General features: G+C 44.2%; 1 long non-coding RNA gene across 5 annotated transcripts in view; it reads left to right on the top strand.

Moving 5' to 3' along the window:
- Positions 1 to 21207, top strand: part of LOC307181134 — a 136581-nt gene that overhangs the window by 76118 nt on the left and 39256 nt on the right. For 4 of the 5 annotated variants that reach the window (XR_013825939.1, XR_013825940.1, XR_013825941.1 and 1 more), the window contains exon 3: positions 19161 to 19266. The exons of the other annotated variant lie outside the window; for it this stretch is intronic. This is a non-coding gene — a long non-coding RNA (uncharacterized lncRNA). Of the gene's footprint in view, positions 1 to 19160; positions 19267 to 21207 lie in introns of those variants that run through there. 5 annotated transcript variants of the gene reach the window in all.

The following is a 21207-nucleotide window of genomic DNA, read 5'->3' as shown; positions in this document are numbered from 1 at the left end:
CATAACAAGGCTCCCAGTTCTCCATGGCCTGTCCTGCCTTTCTGGATTTTACACTTTTTTCAGATGGCCCTTTTGACCGGGGGAAGTGAGACTTCATTGTAGTGCAGATTTCCTTTGCAAGCTTGCTTGGTTGGCCAAAAAGGGCGTATGCGTTTTTTCCTGAATATATTCAGGAAAAAACGCATACGCCCTTTTTGGCCAAGTGCATCATTGTGGACGTTCTGCCTCTTTTCCTATGCTTTCAATGCAATTCCAGTCTACCTCCTGAAATCGGTTTCCTGCAATTCTGCCCCGCTTTCAAGTCCTCTTGGCAGCCTTACTTCAGTATATTTTTGGACGATAGCTGTCATTTATAACTCTGCAGGTTTGTGAATTACAGTGCCCCTGAGCTCCTTTCTTCAACTCGCTTTCTTGTGAGCTGGCCGCAACACCGCAGGATTGCTTCAGGCCCTAATCTGGTTCCGGCACGGCACGCTGAGCCTTTGGTTAATTCCTCTGCCTGGTGGGAAAAGAGAGTTAAATTTGCCCGTCCAGACACCTCCAACTAGTCTCTCATTGGTTCTCCCTCTTCCTGTTCATCTTCCGCAGAAATTGCAAACTGGGCCAAACAGGAGGTTAAAGGCACTGACTCTCCAAGTCGGGAGAGTGTTAGTAAAGCGTCTGGAATGTTGCACCCTAGTACCAGGGTATGAAAACTGAGACATATTTGAACACGTCTCCCGATCACACGGTTGATCATACTCTAGGTTCCACATGCATGTTTTAGCTGAAGGAAGAATCCCTTAAACCTGGAGAGTTTAGGCCCGTGGAATGGGTACCATGCAATATGACTTCAAAGGGTCTTCATTTGCTCACCGAACCTCTCCAATCCTATCACTGCTGCGTTTATGCCCCTGTACACACGCTTGATTCTCTTTCGGAGACATAGCATTCCATAGGTTTTAAGATACTTACTAGTCTGGTACATCTTAGGCATTTAATATGGGGTGTTGAGTCCATTTCGTTGAGCAAGGAGTAGCTCTTGTCTATTCCATATTTGGCTTAAGGAACTTTATCTGTGCTCATTTCAATCTCTGGTTTTATGCAGCACCCCAACTCACCTTTCCCCTTAAGCAAGCATAGGTTAGTTTTCTAAATTGGAGACCCTGTTCTGTTTTGTAATTCAGTTCCTGTGTAGCCAAGTTTACATTCCGTGTATTAGTGATATCTTATGATGTTTCTTTTTCTGTGTGACTTATTTCAGTTAGAATCATCATACCTGAATCCACTCATTATGCTGCTATGGGCCTGATGACATAGATTTCATTGCTGAGTGATATTGCATTGTACGTAAGTACCACAACTTCTTCATCCATTTTTCACTTTCTGCGATATTGAACTTGTCCCGTAAACGAGGTTCTTGTAAACAGAGCCGTCCCAAACTTTGGGGTGGCTGTGTCTTTTTGATTTTCATTTCCCTAAGCTATAGGACCATAAGTGGAAGTGCCCTAGGCTCTGTTGCTTTGTTTTTTAGATGTTTCAGGAAACACCATACACTTCTCCCTAGTGGTGTTGGCAACTTACATCCCGCCCATCAGCATAACAGGGCTCCCAGTTCTCCATGGCCTGTCCTGCCTTTCTGGATTTTACACTTTTTTCAGATGGCCCTTTTGACCGGGGGGAAGTGAGACTTCATTGTAGTGCAGATTTCCTTTGCAAGCTTGCTTGGTTGGCCAAAAAGGGCATATGCGTTTTTTCCTGAATATATTCAGGAAAAAACGCATACGCCTTTTTTGGCCAAGTGCATCATTGTCGAGGTTCTGACTTTCTTCATATGTTTTCAATGCAATTCCAGTCTACCTCCTCAAATCGGTTTCCTGCATTTCTGCCTTGCTTTCATTGACTCTTCATAGCCTTACCTCAGTATATTTTTTGAAAGTAGTTGGCCTTTATAACTCTGCAGGTTTTTGAATTGCAGTGTCCCTTAGCTCCATTTTTCAGCTCTTATTTTTGTGATTTTGCCTCATAACCACACGATTCCTTCAGGCCCTATTCTTCTGGGGCACCTTGCTGTGCCTTTGGTTAATTCTTCTTACTGATGTGAAATTAGAGTGACATGTGCCCATTGAAACCGCTACAGCTAGTTTCTCGCTGGTTCCCCCTATTCCCATTCATCCTCCGCACTAACTGCAGACTGTGCGATACCAGATCTTAAAGGCATTGACTCTCCTTGTGGGGATGTTGTTAGTAAAGCGGCTGGAATGTCGATCCGGAGCCCCAGGAGAGGAAAAATGAGGTGCGTTTTAGAAACCTTTCCCGATCATATGGTATACCAGTCGCTGGGTTTCCCAAGCATGGTTTAGCTGTAGGAAGATTCCCTTCAACCTGGAGTGTTGGGACCCTTGGAATGAGCAGCATGAAGTATTGCATTAAACTTTCGGCAGTTGCTCACCAAAGCTCACCAATCCTCTCAGCCCCAAGTGTCCAGCCTTATGTCTTATCCAGCTGTGGGTTTATATGTGGTCAATCCAGGTTGCATCACAGCCCCTGAGCGAATTTTGTAAGAATTTTTCTCTCTTTCATTGTTTCTGCATTTTGTTTTTAAAATTTATTTCTATAATGGGGTTTAGCTCATTTTCACTGCTGTGTTTGTGCTGCTCTGCACACACTTGATTCCCTTATGGAGATATATCAATACATGGGTTTTAAGACTCTTATTACTCAGATATATTTCTCTGTGGTGTATAGGGTGTGTTGAGGCCAGTTCATTGAGCAAGGTGTAGATCTTGTCTAATACCTATTTGGTTTATTGAACAGTATCTGTGCTAATTTCAAACTCTGGTTTTATGCATCACCCCACCTCTCCTTTCCCCTTAAGCTGACATAAGTGTGTTTTCTAAATGTGAGACACTGTTCTGTTCTGTAATTCATTTCTTGTGCAGCCATATTTACCCTCCCTCTATAGGTGATATCTTATGATATGTTTCTTTTTCTGTTTGACTTATTTCAAGTAGTATTATCGGACCTAAATCCACTCTTTATCCTTCTACTAGCCTTATTACATTGATTTCATGGTGAAGAGATATTCCGTTGTACATAAGTACCACATCTTCTTTATCCATTGTTCTCTTTCCTGGGATATTTAAGGTGTACTGAAGTTGAGGTTCTTGTAAACAGAGTAGCCCTAAACTGTGGTGTGCTTGTTTCTTGTTGATTTTTAGACTTCCCTAGATATACTCCCATGATTGGAAGTGTCCTATGCTCTGTAGCTCTGTTTTTTAGATGATTTAGGAACCACCATACACTTCTCCAGAGTGGCTCTCGGCAGTTCACACACTGCCCATCAGCGTATAAAGGCTCCCTGTTCTCCATGGCCTGTCCTGCATTTCTGGTTTTTACAATTGTTTAGGATGGCTCTTTTGACCGGTGGGAAATGAGACTTCTTTGTTGTGCACATTTGCATTGCTTGCTTGCCCATATGGGCTTCCTTCCCATAAAGTGCGTATGCGTTTTTTCCTGGATATAATCAGGAAAAACGCATATGCCCTTTTGGGCCAACTGCATCATTGTCGAAATTCTGCCGCTTTTCATGTGCTTTAAAGATGAGTCCAATCTATCTCTTGAAATCTGTTTCTTGCAATTCTGTCTTGCATTCAGATCCTCTTCTTTGCCTTACCTCAACATATTTTTGGACGTTAGTTTTCATTTATAACTCTGCAGGTTTGTGAATTGCAGTGACCCTGAGCTCCATTTTTTAAGTTGCTCTTTTGTGAGCTGGCCTCAAACCCGCAGGATTGCTTCAGGCCCTATTTTGGCTCCGGCGAGGCAGGCTGAGCCTTTTTTCAATTCTTATTCTTAATGGGAAATTAGATTGATATGTGCCCGTCCAACCCCCTACAACTATTCTCTCATTGGTTCCCCCTCTTCCCGTTCATCCTCCTCACAATTTGCAAAATGTGTGAAACAGAAGTTGAAATGTGCTGATTCTCCAAGTGGGGAGATTCTAAGTAACGTGGCTGGAATGGTGAACAGGAGCACCAGGAGAGGATAAATGAGCTGCATTTTAGACACATCTCCCGATCACATGGTGTACAGTCCTCTGGGTTTTCCATGCATGTTTTAGCTGTAGGAAGATCCCTTGAACCTGCAGATTTGGGACCCATTGAATGGGCACCAGGTAGTATTACTTTAAAGGGTGTGCATTTCCTCACCCAACCTCACATTTCTCTTAGCGCAGTTTCCAGCCTTATGTCTCATCCTGCTGTGGGTCTAGATGTGTTCAATCCATGTTGCATCACCATCCCTGAGGAAAAGTTGTAAGAGGTTTTCTCTGTCTCTCTGTCATTTATTTTTTTCAATTTATTACTATATTGGTTACAGCTGATTTTCAGAGCTCTGTTTCTTGCTGCTGTACATCCACTTGATTCACGTACAGAGAGACATCAATAAATTCTTTTTCAGATTCTTACCAGTCGTATATATTCTTTTCCGGTGACTTGAGTGTGCTGAGTGCAGTTCTTTTAGCTACCGTGTAGGCCTTGTTGATTATCAGTTTGGTATTTGGAATGGTATCTTTGCTAATTTCAACCTCCTGGATGATGCCTCACCCCTCCCCACCTTTCCCGTTTAGCAGCCTTATGCGTGTTTTCTACATATTTGACTATGTTTTTGTTTTGTAATTTATTTCATGTGTAGCCATTTTGGATTCCACCTTTAAGTGATATCTTATGATATGTGTCTTTTTCTTTTTGAATTCTGTCACTTAGAATGATCATACGTAACTCCTCCGGAGTTGTTACAACTGGCCATATTTCATTGATTTCCAGGCTGAATAATATTCCACTCTACCTAAGTACCACATCTCTATCCATTTTTTCCCTCCAGAGACATTTAAGTTATATCCTAGTCGAGGATCTTTTAAACAGAGAGGGGGTAAACATTGGGGTGCCTGTGTCCTCTCGATTTTTGTTTTTCCCAAGATATACGCCCATGAGTGCAAGTGCCCTATGCTCTGTAGCTCATTTTTTAGATGCTTTAGTAAACACAATACACTTCTCCAGAATGGCCATTGGCAATATACATTTCCACTATAAGTCTCACAGGGCTCCCTCTTCTCGTTGCCCTGTCCTGCATTTCTGTTGTTTACGCTTTATGAGGATGGCTCTTCTGACTGATGCGAAGTGATATCTTTTGTAGTATTGACTTCCAGTGCCCACCTGTTTGGTTGGCTAAAAAAGTGTATGCCCTTTTCTTGAATATATACAGAAAAAAACGCATACACCCTTTTTGGCCAACTGCAATGTTGGCAATGTTCAGCTCCTTTTCTTGTGCTTAATGGCGAGTCCTTTCTACCTCCTCAAATCCCTTTCCTGCCATTCTCCCTTGCTTACAAGTCCTTTTCTCTGACTTTCCTCAAGACATTTTTCAGTGATGGATATTTTCAACTCTGCAGTTTCGTGAATTTTACTGCCCCTGAGTTCCATTGTTCAACTTGTGTTTATGGGAACTGGCCACAAAGCAGCAGGATTTCCTCAAGCCCTATACTGTTTCCATGGGCAACCCTAGCCTTTGGTCAATTCGTCTTCCTGATTGGAAATTAGAGTGACATGTGCCTGTCTGAACACCTAGGACTTGTCTCTCATTGTTCCTCATCCTTCCGCTTCATCCTCTGGACAAATTCCAAACTGTACGCAACAGGATGTTGACAGTGCTGACATCTCCAAGTGGGGAGACTGTTAGTAAAGACGCTGGAGGGGTGAACCCGAGCACCAGGAGATGAGGAGATGAGATGCCTTTTCCAAACTCTTCCCGATCAGACGGTATACCATCCTCTGGGTGTGACAGACATGTTTTAGCAGTAGGAAGAGTCCCATTCATGTAAGGAGAACACCAGGGCTTTTTCAAAATCAGTGTCTCCCCGAAACCCAAACTGGGGAATTTTTTAAGCTACGGCTACACATATGTTCATTAAGGGCCTTGGGAAGTAGGCAGAGTCCAAACTTTAGATGATTGAAGTCTTCAGGGTCAGAAGCACTCACCACCAGCTTCCCTTAGGTTACACTTTAACTGTCATTGATAGATGATGTCAATAAAAATATCTATTCTTTTTCAGATTATTTCCCCTTATAGGTTATTGCAAAATGTTGAGTGTAGTTCCCTGTGCTATACAGTAGTTCCTTGTTGATGATCTATTTTATACATAGCAGTGTGTATGTGTTAATCCCAAACTGTTAATTTATCCCTCCTCCCACCTTTCCCCTTTGGTAATAATAAATTATAAGATTTTATACTTCTCAGAAATGGGGGAGCTGAAAGAGAGGTATCATTTTCAATGGAAAAGCATTTAAAACAAGATTGAAGGTTTAACCAAGATTATTAGCTGTACATCCTTGGAAAGAAATCACTTCGTTTCTCTAATATTGACCTGACAAATAAGACAAACCTTTTCACTGAAGTTGCTTATAATAAAGTGATGGAAATATCAAATGGAAGTGTTAGAAACATCTTATTTTACCGGAGCCTTATACACTGTTCTATGTTAACTACAGTTTGGCTCACACATCTGTTCATTGAGGTTACAATAGTCTCAATTTCTGTTACTGATCCTCCAGAGTGGACCCCAACAAGTGTCCCCCTGCCCAGTGTCATTGGGGCCAACAGATCGAGACTGAGTTTGGTTCACAAGCAAAGGAAACTTTATATTTTGATCAGAGAATGGAGAGGTGAGAGCATGCACTACCCCGTGGGCTGTGGGCTGGGCTGCTGTGTACAGATCCTGTCAGAGTCAGTGGGAGGGAGGGGGCGGAGCTCTCGAGGGCGGGGTTGGCTGCAGCTCAGGCTCTATATCGCGGAGTCTGCACTGGGCCCCAGGAGCTGAGGTGTCGACCCAGCCATTCTGCACTAGGAAATCTGGTCTGAAGTGCCGGGTGTGGAACCTCTGCATGCGGGACCCTAGGAGCACATGAAATTAGACAAAGCACAAAGGATAAAAAAGGTTAGACTTGACTTTATTGCCCAGATTCTATTTTTATCTCCCAGGGATTTTTAATGGGCTTTGCTGGGGACAAACCCCTCCTCTGCCTTTTGTCCCGTTCCTCATTCTTGGAGTGCTGAGGGTGCAGACCCTTCTTCTGTAACTGCTGAGTGCTGAGTTGGGAGCCCTCATACCCGGGGGCGAGGGTCAGAGCTTCTCCCCAGCAGCCTCCAGGTGACGTTGATTGTCCCCAGGACCCCTGCCTCCCTGCTCGTCCACCTGAGCACCAGCATTGGAAGTGTTATAGATTCTAATGACCTTTAAGGGTCCAGGAAAGAGATGTGCAGAGACGCTGTGGGGGCCGGTTTCACCCCGCCCCACATTTGTTTGGCCACCTTAGGCTGACCGTTTCTGCCAGCCTAGATGCTCTGACCAGTAGTCTGCGCTTTCTTCAATTAGGCCCCTGAATTAATGTACAAACAGCACCAGGTGTCAGAGCCCTGCCCGCTCCACTCCCAGACAGTCCAGGGTCAGTGGTGATCAAGGACCATGATGGCCACTGAGTCAACAGCCTTTTGAAGTAAACAGGAGTCCAGCCGGTCTTATTGGCCACCATCAGCACAGTGTCTGTAGGCTTTTCTATGGTGACAGTGTGATATACGGTTCCCCCGCCAAGATTATTAGCTCCCCTCTGGGTGCAGTAAGTCCTGCAAGCAGTAGTCTACTCTTTTGGGACACACTCTTGTTGTTTTATGAGAGAAACTCCAGGTCAAGTGATGTTCACACGAGTCGTCATGGTGCCCTGTTGCCCCTGGTTATCTCTCTGGATGTTGGAGTTGGAGGGCCTCCTCACTCGAGGTTGGTGTGCCCACGGAGCGAACCCTGCAACTTCAGGGCATGGTTGGTGGTTAGGATCACCACGTGGGGTCCTTTTCCCTTAGGAGGGAGGTGGCCTTTTGGGCTGCTGATTTCCAGGTTTTTAGATACCGCCAGTATCTTGGCCAGATGTGGCAGTGGGCCAAGCCCCTTGGTGACCGTAGTTTATCCTACCTGGATGGCATTCTTGCATTGTTCCATTTCAAGTGGTCCCAGTTTTTGCACTAATTCTCCAATGGCGATTCACCTTTCACCGGGAATGTAAAGGTCAAAGGGTTTAGCTAAATTAGGGAGTTCCATGGCAAGGGTCTGAATTGACTGCTCTTTCCATTCTTGAAAGGTCACTTCTGGATTCTATTCAAAAGGATCATCATCTTTTCCTTTCAGTGTTTCATATAGAGACCCAGCTAGTAGACTATAGTTAGGGATCCAGAAGCAGCAAACCCTGGCCTCCCCAGGAACCCCTAAGCTGTCTTCTAGTTTTAGAAAGGGGTAAGGCTGAAAATGGTTTCTTCCCTTTCCTGGGATGGGCTTCTCTGACCTTCTGTGAGAATGAAGCCCAGGCAGGTCACCGCAGTCTGTGATATTTGAGCTTTTTCTTGGACAACTTCTATCCTTTATTGGCTTGGTAGTTCAGAGGCCTCCTTAGTAGGGCTGGCGATCAGAATGTCGTCTGCGTACTGAAGGAGGATTTCCTTTTCCAGAGGTAGAACTTTTAGGTCTTTAGCTAAGCTGTCCCCAAAGATGGTGTGGGAATTTTTGCACCCTTGGGGCAAGACGGCCCGGAAGTATTGTTTTAGTTGTATGTTGAGTCCTGCCACTCACAAGCCAAAATTTCTTGTGACTCTGGGACTAATGGAATGCAAAAGAAGGCATCATTGAAGACTAATACAGAATACCATGTCCTGGTGGTTGGTAGAATGACCAGCAGGGTGTAGGAATTAGGAGCAACTGGAGGTATATCCTCGGTGGCTTCACTGACTGTCCTGACATCCTTTACCAGGTCCCCAGCAGCCCATGGGGCTCTCGTGGTCAGACCAATCCCAGAATATGGAGCTCACCTGGGCAGGTACCCCACCCCCACCCCAGCCCACGGGGCTCTCGTGGTCAGGCCCCTCCCAGGATACAGAGCTACCCTTGCAGGTACCGTGGCAGGGCTGGGCACACAGGAACTGTGCACATAGCCCTCATTGCAGAGCACCCCCAGCTCACCTGTCGCTCAGAGCTGACACAGAGCACCTCAGAGCAGGACTTGAACTAACAAACAGCAGCTGCGACAGGTCTGTGACCCTGGGCATCACTCTGTGTGGCCTCCTTCCACCTGGTCTTCCAGAGACTTCCACTGCACCCGGGGCACCAGGCCTCTGTCTCCAACCACCACCCACCCCTCCTCTCCCTGACTCCTGGTTTCCTCTCATTAGGAGAGGGTTTTCTTGAAGTTGTCTCCCACTCATGGGCCAGATAAAATGATTAGAAAACAAGCCAAAGCTGCAGCCCCTTGTCTATCCTGACTCTCAGGAGCCCACACCTGTTCCTTGGACCTGGCCGGTTTAGCAAGTTCCATTATCTGCAACTGTGAGCCCCTGAGGGGTGATGATTGGCTGAGCTGGGCAGCCTTACCATGCCGGCCAGCCCTCCCCAGGTGTGCCTGGGTTGAGATCAATATAAATACCACTCCAGGCAGCAAGAGCCCCTGCAGTGCCTGACGCCATTTTCTCTGCCCTGTCAGCAGTCTCGGGGCTGGGCTGGTGGGAGGGAGTGAGAGGCCACGGCTTTGTGGGTGGCCCAGTGTGAGTGGGGCTCTGCTGGACTTTCTGCAGCAGTTGCCATGCTGCCACCTGCTAAAGAAGAGGATGTGTCACCCATACCTGCTGCTGGAATTTCTCCCTGGGCAGAGGTGAGGAAGGAAAAAAGCAGTGGGGGCAGGGACAGGACGGGTATCTCAGGCAGGGAAATGGAAATCTTCCAGAAGAGCACCCAGGGCCAGGACCATCCTGGCTGGCCTGCAGGCACCAAGTCGGCCGGCATGCTGTCACTCGTGTGGCTCTATGGCCCTTCCTCTAGGCTTTCAAGTCCTTGTATATATTCAGGTGTTTTACCTGGGACGGGTGGGAATAGTTCAGCAGCAACTGGCCTGGGGCTCAGCTCACGTTTACTCACAGATGCCTCGGCACGGTGCCCCAGCTTTGCAATGAGGACGCTTGTTGCGTGGGGGCTGCTGGCTGAATGGGAGACGATTCCCCACCACTGACCAACTTCAGAATTGTTTACAACTGGAGCAAGTGCCCTGATACGGTTTTCCTCTGTGGAACTGGTGGGTTCTGTGTTTTTTTTCTCTTTTTCGTTTTTGATTCAAGGTAGGTTTTATTCCTCTTTTTTGTATTTACAGATATAAGCATGGAAATAATTTATTCATATAAATACATGTATGTGAAGAGAATAATTGTTTTTTCTGTTTTATTTTTTAAATTTTATTTCTTTTTAATTTTGAATTTTATTTTATATTTTTATACAGCAGGTTCTTATTGGTTATCTATTTTATACATATAAATGTATACATGCCAATCCCAGTCTCTCAACTCCTCCCACCACCACCCCCCCAACAGCTTTCTCCCCTTGTTGTCCATACGTTTGTTGTCTACATCTGTTGCTCTATTTATGCCTTGCAAAATGGTTAATCTGTACAGTTTTTCTAGGTTCCACATATATGCATGAATATACAAGATTTGTTTTTCTCTTTCTGACTTACTTCACTCTGTATGACAGTCTCTAGATCCATCGACGTCTCTACAAATGACCCAATTTCATTCCTTTTCGTGGCTTAGTAATATTCCATTTTATATATGTACCACAGCTTTATGCATTCGTCTGTCTGTGGGCATTTAGATTGCTTCCATTACCTCGATATTGTAAATAGTGATGCAATGAACATTGTGGTGAATGTCTCTTTTTGATTTATGGTTTTGTCTGGGTATATGTCCAGTACAGGGATTGCTGTATCATATGGTAATACTATTGTTAGTTTCTTAAGAAACTCCATATTGTTCTCCATAGTGACTGTATCAATTTATATTCCCAACAATAGTGGAAGAGTGTTCCTTTTCTCCACACCCTTTCCAGCATTTTTGTTTGTAGATTTTCTGATGATGCCCATTCTATCAGGTGTGAGGTGATACCTCATTGTTGAGTCCATTTTGTTGAGCAAGGGGTAGGTCTTGTCTATTACATATTTGGCTTATGGAACGGTATCTGTGCTAATTTCAAACTCTGGTTTTATGCAGCACCCCAACTCACCTTCCCCCTTAAGCAAACATAAGTTGGTTTTCTAAACTTGAGACCCTGTTCTGTTTTGTAACTCAGTTACTGTGTAGCCAAGTTCACATTCCGTTTATTAGTGATATCTTATGATTTTTTTTTCTGTGTGACTTATTTCAGTTAGAATCATCATTCCTGAACCCACTCATTATGCTGCTACGGGCCTGATGACATAGATGTCATTGCTGAGTGATATTGCATTGTACGTAAGTACCACAACTTCTTTATCCATTTTTCACTTTCTGCGATGTTGAACTTGTACTGTAAACGAGGTTCTTGTAAACAGAGCCGTTCCATACTTTGGGGTGGCTGTGTCTTTTTGATTTTAATTTCCCTAAGCTATAGGACCATAAGTGGAAGTGCCCTAGGCTCTGTTGCTTTGTTTTTTAGATGTTTCAGGAAACACCATACACTTCTCCCGAGTGTCTGTTGGCAATTTACATCCTGCCCATCAGCGTAACAAGGCTCCCAGTTCTCCATGGCCTGTCCTGCCTTTCTGGATTTTACACTTTTTTCAGATGGCCCTTTTGACCGGGGGGAAGTGAGACTTCATTGTAGTGCAGATTTCCTTTGGAAGCTTGCTTATTTGGCCAAAAAGGGCGTATGCGTTTTTTCCTGAATATATTCAGGAAAAAACGCATACGCCCTTTTTGGCCAAGTGCATCATTGTGGACGTTCTGCCTCTTTTCCTATTCTATCAATGCAATTCCAGTCTACCTCCTGAAATCGGTTTCCTGCAATTCTGCCCCACTTTCAAGTCCTCTTGGCAGCCTTACTACAGTCTATTTTTGGACGATAGCTGTCATTTATAACTCTGCAGGTTTGTGAATTACAGTGCCCCTGAGCTCCTTTCTTCAACTCGCTTTCTTGTGAGCTGGCCGCAACACCGCAAGATGGCTTCAGGCCCTAATCTGGTTCCGGCACGGTACGCTGAGCCTTTGGTTATTTCCTCTTCCTGGTGGGAAATGAGAGTTAAATTTGCCCATCCAGACACCTCCAGCTAGTCTCTCATTGGTTCTCCCTATTCCTGTTCATCTTCCGCAGAAATTGCAAACTGGGCCAAACAGGAGGTTAAAGGCGCTGACTCTCCAAGTGGGGAGAGTGTTAGTAAAGCATCTGGAATGTTGCACCCGAGTACCAGGGGAGGAAAACTGAGACATACTTGAACACGTCTCCCGTTCACATGGTTGATCATACTCTGGGTTCCACATGCATGTTTTAGCTGAAGGAAGAATACCTTAAACCCGGGTAGTTGAAACCCGTGGAATGGGTACCATGCAATATGACTTCAAAGGGTCTTCATTTGCTCACCGAACCTCTCCAATCCTATCACTGCTGCGTTTATGCCCCTGTACACACGCTTGATTCTCTTTTGGAGACATAGCAATCCATAGGTTTTAAGATACTTACTAGTCAGGTACATTCTTAGGCGTTTAATATGCGGTGTTGAGTCCATTTCGTTGAGCAAGGAGTAGCTCTTGTCTATTCCATATTTGGCTTAAGGAACTTTATCTGTGCTCATTTCAATCTCTGGTTTTATGCAGCACCCCAACTCACCTTTCCACTTAAGCAAGCATAAGTTGGTTTTCTAAATTTGAGACCCTGTTCTGTTCTGTAATTCAGTTCCTGTGTAGCCAAGTTTACATTCCGTGTGTTAGTGATATCTTATGATGTTTCTTTTTCTGTGTGACTTATTTCAGTTAGAATCATCATACCTGAATCCACTCATTGTGCTGCTAAGGGCCTGATGACATAGATTTCATTGCTGAGTGATATTGCTTTGTAAGTAAATACCACAATTTCTTTATCCAGTTTTCACTTTCTGCGATGTTGAACTTGTACTGTAAACGAGGTTCTTGTAAACAGACCCGTTCCATTTTGGGGTGGCTGTGTCTTTTTGATTTTAATTTCCCTAAGCTATAGGACCATAAGTGGAAGTGCCCTAGGCTCTGTTGCTTTGTTTTTTAGATGTTTCAGGAAACACCATACACTTCTCCCAAGTGTCTGTTGGCAATTTACATCCCGCCCATCAGCATAACAAGGCTCCCAGTTCTCCATGGCCTGTCCTGCCTTTCTGGATTTTACACTTTTTTCAGATGGCCCTTTTGACCGGGGGGAAGTGAGACTTCATTGTAGTGCAGATTTCCTTTGCAAGCTTGCTTGGTTAGCCAAAAAGGGCATATGCGTTTTTTCCTGAATATATTCAGGAAAAAACGCATATGCCCTTTTTGGCCAAGTGCATCATTGTGGACGTTCTGCCTCTTTTCCTATGCTTTCAATGCAATTCCAGTCTACCTCCTGAAATCAGTTTCCTGCAATTCTGCCCCGCTTTCAAGTCCTCTTGGCAGCCTTCCTTCAGTATATTTTTGGACAATAGCTGTCATTTATAACTCTGCAGGTTTGTGAATTACAGTGCCCCTGAGCTCCTTTCTTCAACTCGCTTTCTTGTGAGCTGGCCGCAACACCGCAGGATGGCTTCAGGCCCTAATCTGGTTCCAGCATGGCACGCTGAGCCTTTGGTTATTTCCTCTTCCTGGTGGGAAATGAGAGTTAAATTTGCCCGTCCAGACACCTCCAGCTAGTCTCTCATTGGTTCTCGCTATTCCTGTTCATCTTCCGCATTAATTGCAAACTGGGCCAAACAGGAGGTTAAAGGCGCTGACTCTCCAAGTGGGGAGAGTGTTAGTAAAGCGTCTGGAATGTTGCACCCGAGTACCAGGGGAGGAAAACTGAGATATATTTGAACACGTCTCCCGTTCACACGGTTGATCATATTCTGGGTTCCACATGCATGTTTTAGCTGAAGGAAGAATACCTTAAACCTGGAGAGTTGAGTCCCGTGTAATGGGTACAATGTAATATGACTTCAAAGGGTCTTCATTTGCTCACCGAACCTCTCCAATCCTATCACTGCTGCGTTTATGCCCCTGTACACACGCTTGATTCTCTTTTGGAGACATAGCAATCCATAGGTTTTAAGATACTTACTAGTCAGGTACATTCTTAGGCGTTTAATATGGGGTGTTGAGTCCATTTCGTTGAGCAAGGAGTAGCTCTTGTCTATTCCATATTTGGCTTAAGGAACTTTATCTGTGCTCATTTCAATCTCTGGTTTTATGCAGCACCCCAACTCACCTTTCCCCTTAAGCAAGCATAAGTTGGTTTTCTAAATTTGAGACCCTGTTCTGTTTTGGAATTCAGTTCCTGTGTAGCCAAGTTTACATTCCATGTATTACTGATATCTTATGATGTTTCTTTTTCTGTGTGACTTATTTCAGTTAGAATCATCGTACCTGAATCCACTCATTATGCTGCTACAGGCCTGATGACATAGATTTCTTTGCTGAGTGATACTGCATTGTACGTAAGTACCACAAGTTCTTTATCCATTTTTCACTTTCTGTGATATTGAACTTGTACAGTAAACGAGGTTCTTGTAAACAGAGGCGTCCCAAACTTTGGGGTGGCTGTGTCTTTTTGATTTTAATTTCCCTAAGCTATAGGACCATAAGTGGAAGTGCCCTAGGCTCTGTTATTTTGTTTTTTAGATGTTTCAGGAAACACCATACACTTCTCCGGAGAGTCTGTTGACAATTTACATCCCGCCCATCAGCATAACAAGGCTCCCAGTTCTCCATGGCCTGTCCTGCCTTTCTGGATTTTACACTTTTTTCAGATGGCCCTTTTGACCGGGGGGAAGTGAGACTTCATTGTAGTGCAGATTTCCTTTGCAAGCTTGCTTGGTTGGCCAAAAAGGGCATATGCGTTTTTTCCTGAATATATTCAGGAAAAAACGCAAATGCCCTTTTTGGCCAAGTGCATCATTGTGGACGTTCTGCCTCTTTTCCTATGCTTTCAATGCAATTCCAGTCTACCTCCTGAAATCGGTTTCCTACAATTCTGCCCGTCTTTCAAGTCCTCTTGGCAGCCTTACTTCAGTATATTTTTGGACGATAACTGTCATTTATAACTCTGCAGGTTTGTGAATTACAGTGCCCCTGAGCTCCTTTCTTCAACTCGCTTTCTTGTGAGCTGGCCGCAACACCGCAGGATGGCTTCAGGCCCTAATCTGGTTCCGGCATGGCACGCTGAGGCTTTGGTTAATTCCTCTTCCTGGTGGGAAATGAGAGTTAAATTTGCCCGTCCAGACACCTCCAGCTAGTCTCTCATTGGTTCTCGCTATTCCTGTTCATCTTCCGCAGAAATTGCAAACTGGGCCAAACAGGAGGTTAAAGGGACTGACTCTCCAAGTCGGGAGAGTGTTAGTAAAGCGTCTGGAATGTTGCAACCGAGTACCAGCGTACGAAAACTGAGACATATTTGAACACGTCTCCCGATCACATGGTTGATCATACTCTAGGTTCCACATGCATGTTTTAGCTGAAGGAAGAATACCTTAAACCCGGGTAGTTGAAACCCGTGTAATGGGTACCATGCAATATGACTTCAAAGGGTCTTCATTTGCTCACCGAACCTCTCCAATCCTATCACTGCTGCGTTTATGCCCCTGTACACATGCTTGATTCTCTTTCGGAGACATAGCAATCCATAGGTTTTAAGATACTTACTAGTCAGGTACATTCTTAGGCGTTTAATATGGGGTGTTGAGTCCATTTCGTTGAGCAAGGAGTAGCTCTTGTCTATTCCATATTTGGCTTAAGGAACTTTATCTGTGCTTATTTCAATCTCTGGTTTTATGCAGCACCCCAACTCACCTTTACCCTTAAGCAAACATAAGTTGGTTTTCTAAATTTGAGACCCTGTTCTGTTCTTTAATTCAGTTCCTGTGTAGCCAAGTTTACATTCCGTGTATTACTGATATCTTATGATGTTTCTTTTTCTGTGTGACTTATTTCAGTTAGAATCATCATACCTGAATCCAGTCATTGTGCTGCTAAGGGCCTGATGACATAGATTTCATTGCTGAGTGATATTGCTTTGTAAGTAAGTACCACAAGTTCTTTATCCATTTTTCACTTTCTGCGATGTTGAACTTGTACTGTAAACGAGGTTCTTGTAAACAGAGGTGTCCCAAACTTTGGGGTGGCTGTGTCTTTTTGATTTTAATTTCCCTAAGCTATAGGACCATAAGTGGAAGTGCCCTAGGCTCTGTTGCTTTGTTTTTTAGATGTTTCAGGAAACACCATACACTTCTCCCGAGTGTCTGTTGGCAATTTACATCCCGCCCATCAGCATAACAAGGCTCCCAGTTCTCCATGGCCTGTCCTGCCTTTCTGGATTTTACACTTTTTTCCGATGGCCCTTTTGACCGGGGGGAAGTGAGACTTCATTGTAGTGCAGATTTCCTTTGCAAGCTTGCTTGGTTGGCCAAAAAGGGCGTATGCGTTTTTTCCTGAATATATTCAGGAAAAAACGCATACGCCCTTTTTGGCCAAGTGCATCATTGTGGACGTTCTGCCTCTTTTCCTATGCTTTCAATGCAATTCCAGTCTACCTCCTGAAATCGGTTTCCTGCAATTCTGCCCCGCTTTCAAGTCCTCTTGGCAGCCTTCCTTCAGTATATTTTTGGACGATAGCTGTCATTTATAACTCTGCAGGTTTGTGAATTACAGTGCCCCTGAGCTCCTTTCTTCAACTCGCTTTCTTGTGACCTGGCTGCAACACCGCAGGATGGCTTCAGGCCCTAATCTTGTTCAGGCATGGCACGATGAGCCTTTGGTTATTATCTCTTCCTGGTGGGAAATGAGAGTTAGAGTTGCCCGTCCAGACACCTCCAGCTAGTCTCTCATTGGTTCTCGCTATTCCTGTTCATCTTCTGCATTAATTGCAAACTGGGCCAAACAGGAGGTTAAAGGCGCTGACTCTCCAAGTGGGGAGAGTGTAAGTAAAGCGTCTGGAATGTTGCACCCGATTACCAGGGGAGGAAAACTGAGACATATTTGAACACGTCTCCCGTTCACACGGTTGATCATACTCTGGGTTCCACATGCATGTTTTAGCTGAAGAATTCCTTAAATCTGGAGAGTTGAGACCCGTGTAATGGGTACCATGCAATATGACTTCAAAGGGTCTTCATTTGTTCACCGAACCTCTCCAATCCTATCTCTGCTGCGTTCATGCCCCTGTACACATGCTTCATTCTCTTTCAGCGACATAGCAATCCATAGGTTTTAAGATACTTACTAGTCAAGTATATTCTTAGGCGTTTAATATGCGGTGTTGAGTCCATTTCATTGAGCAAGGAGTAGCTCTTGTCTATTCCATATTTGGCTTAAGGAACTTTATCTGTGCTCATTTCAATCTCTGGTTTTATGCAGCACCTCAACTCACCTTTACCCTTAAGCAAACATAAGTTGGTTTTCTAAATTTGAGACCCTGTTCTGTTCTTTAATTCAGTTCCTGTGTAGCCAAGTTTACATGCCGTGTATTACTGATATCTTATGATGTTTCTTTTTCTGTGTGACTTATTTCAGTTAGAATCATCATACCTGAATCCAGTCATTGTGCTGCTAAGGGCCTGATGACATAGATTTCATTGCTGAGTGATATTGCTTTGTAAGTAAGTACCACAACTTCTTTATCCATTTTTCACTTTCTGCGATGTTGAACTTGTACTGTAAACGAGGTTCTTGTAAACAGAGGTGTCCCAAACTTTGGGGTGGCTGTGTCTTTTTGATTTTAATTTCCCTAAGCTATAGGACCATAAGTGGAAGTGCCCTAGGCTCTGTTGCTTTGTTTTTTAGATGTTTCAGGAAACACCATACACTTCTCCCGTGTGTCTGTTGGCAATTTACATCCCGCCCATCAGCATAACAAGGCTCCCAGTTCTCCATGGCCTGTCCTGCCTTTCTGGATTTTACACTTTTTTCAGATGGCCCTTTTGACCGGGGGAAGTGAGACTTCATTGTAGTGCAGATTTCCTTTGCAAGTTTGCTTGGTTGGCCAAAAAGGGCGTATGCGTTTTTTCCTGAATATATTCAGGAAAAAACGCATACGCCCTTTTTGGCCAAGTGCATCATTGTGGACGTTCTGCCTCTTTTCCTATGCTTTCAATGCAATTCCAGTCTACCTCCTGAAATCGGTTTCCTGCAATTCTGTCCCGCTTTCACGTCCTCTTGGCAGCCTTACTTCAGTATATTTTTGGACGATAGCTGTCATTTATAACTCTGCAGGTTTGTGAATTACAGTGCCCCTGAGCTCCTTTCTTCAACTCGCTTTCTTTTGAGCTGGCCGCAACACCACAGGATGGCTTCAGGCCCTAATCTGGTTCCGGCACGGCACGCTGAGCCTTTGGTTATTTCCTCTTCCTGGTGGGAAATAAGAGTTAAATTTGCCCGTCCAGACACCTCCAGCTAGTCTCTCATTGGTTCTCCCTATTCCTGTTCATCTTCCGCAGAAATTGCAAACTGGATCAAACAGGAGTTTAAAGGCGCTGACTCTCTTAGTGGGCAGAGTGTTAGTAAAGCATCTGGAATGTTGCGCCCGAGTACCAGGGGAGGAAAACTGAGACATATTTGAACACGTCTCCCGTTCACATGGTTGATCATACTCTGGGTTCCACATGCATGTTTTAGCTGAAAGAAGAATACCTTAAACCGGGAGAGTTGAGACCCGTGTAAAGGGTACCATGCAATATGATTTCAAAGGGTCTTCATTTGCTCACCGAACCTCTCCAATCCTATCAGTGCTGCGTTTATTCCCCTGTACACACGCTTGATTCTCTTTTGGAGACATAGCAATCCATAGGTTATAAGATACTTACTAGTCAGGTACATTCTTAGGCGTTTAATATGAGGTGTTGAGTCCATTTCGTTGAGCAAGGAGTAGCTCTTGTCTATTCCATATTTGGCTTAAGGAACTTTATCTGTGCTCATTTCAATCTCTGGTTTTATGCAGCACCCCAACTCACCTTTCCCCTTAAGCAAGCATAAGTTGGTGTTCTAAATTTGAGACCCTGTTCTGTTTTGGAATTCAGTTCCTGTGTAGCCAAGTTTACATTATGTGTATTAGTGATATATTATGATGTTTCTTTTTCTGTGTGACTTATTTCAGTTAGAATCATCGTACCTGAATCCACTCATTATGCTGCTACGAGCCTGATGACATAGATTTCATTGCTGAGTGATACTGCATTGTACTTAATACCACAATTTCTTTATCCATTTTTCACTTTCTGTGATATTGAACTTGTACTGTAAACGAGGTTCTTGTAAACAGAGGCGTCCCAAAGTTTCGGGTCGCTGTGTCTTTTTGATTTTAATTTACCTAAGCTATAGGACCATAAGTGGAAGTGCCCTAGGCTCTGTTGCTTTGTTTTTTAGATGTTTCAGGAAACACCATACACTTCTCCCGAGTGTCTGTTGGCAATTTACATCCCGCCCATCAGCATAACAAGGCTCCCAGTTCTCCATGGCCTGTCCTGCCTTTCTGGATTTTACACTTTTTTCAGATGGCCCTTTTGTCCGGGGGGAAGTGAGACTTCATTGTAGTGCAGATTTCCTTTGCAAGTTTGCTTGGTTGGCCAAAAAGGGCGTATGCGTTTTTCCCTGAATATATTCAGGAAAAAACGCATACACCGTTTTTGGCCAAGTGCATCATTGTGGACGTTCTGCCTCTTTTCCTATGCTCTCAATGCAATTCCAGTCTACCTCCTGAAATCGCTTTCCTGCAATTCTGCCCCGCTTTCAAGTCCTCTTGGCAGCCTTACTTCAGTATATTTTTGGACGATAGCTGTCATTTATAACTCTGCAGGTTTGTGAATTACAGTGCCCCTGAGCTCCTTTCTTCAACTCGCTTTCTTTTGAGCTGGCCGCAACACCACAGGATGGCTTCAGGCCCTAATCTGGTTCCGGCACGGCACGCTGAGCCTTTGGTTATTTCCTCTTCCTGGTGGGAAATGAGAGTTAAATTTGCCCGTCCAGACACCTCCAGCTAGTCTCTCATTGGTTCTCGCTATTCCTGTTCATCCTCCACAGAAATTGCAAACTGGGCCAAACAGGAGGTTAAAGGGACTGAGTCTCCAAGTCGGGAGAGTGTTAGTAAAGCATCTGGAATGTTGCACCAGAGTACCAGGGTACGAAAACTGAGACATATTTGAACACGTCTCCCGATCACATGGTTGATCATACTCTAGGTTCCACATGCATGTTTTAGCTGAAGGAAGAATACCTTAAACCTGGGTAGTTGAAACCCGTGGAATGGGTACCATGCAATATGACTTCAAAGGGTCTTCATTTGCTCACCAAACCTCTCCAATCCTATCACTGCTGCGTTCATGCCCCTGTACACATGCTTGATTCTCTTTCGGAGACATAGCAATCCATAGGTTTTAAGATACTTACTAGTCAGGTACATTCTTAGGCGTTTAGTATGCGGTGTTGAGTCCATTTCATTGAGCAAGGAGTAGCTCTTGTCTATTCCATATTTGGCTTAAGGAACTTTATCTGTGCTCATTTCGATCTCTGGTTTTATGCAGCACCCCAACTCACCTTTACCCTTAAGCAAGCATAAGTTGGTTTTCTAAATTTGAGACCCTGTTCTGTTCTGTAATTCAGTTCCTGTGTAGCCAAGTTTACATTCTGTGTCTTACTGATATCTTATGATGTTTCTTTTTCTGTGTGACTTATTTCAGTTAGAATCATCATACCTGAATCCACTCATTGTGCTGCTAAGGTCCTGATGACATAGATTTCATTGCTGAGTGATATTGCTTTTTAAGTAAATACCACAACTTCTTTATCCATTTCTCACTTTCTGCGATGTTGAACTTGTACTGTAAACGAGGTTCTTGTAATCAGAGCCGTTCCAAACTTTGGGGTGGCTGTGTCTTTTTGATTTTAATTTCCCTAAGCTATAGGACCGTAAGTGGAAGTGCCCTAGGCTCTGTTGCTTTGTTTTTTAGATGTTTCAGGAAACACCATACACTTCTCCCGAGTGTCTGTTGGCAATTTACATCCCGCCCTTCAGCAAAACAAGGCTCCCAGGTCTCCATGGCCTGTCCTGCCTTTCTGGATTTTACACTTTTTTCAGAGGCCCCTTTTGACCGGGGGGTTGTCAGACTTCATTGTAGTGCAGATTTCCTTTGCAAGCTTGCTTGGTTGGCC

This window comes from Stenella coeruleoalba (assembly GCF_951394435.1).
Source record: "Stenella coeruleoalba genome assembly, contig: scaffold_324, whole genome shotgun sequence".
In the NCBI taxonomy this organism is placed as follows: domain Eukaryota; kingdom Metazoa; phylum Chordata; class Mammalia; order Artiodactyla; family Delphinidae; genus Stenella; species Stenella coeruleoalba.
The sequence above is the reverse complement of the archived record's forward strand: the minus strand, read 5'-3'. Positions and strand labels throughout refer to the sequence as shown.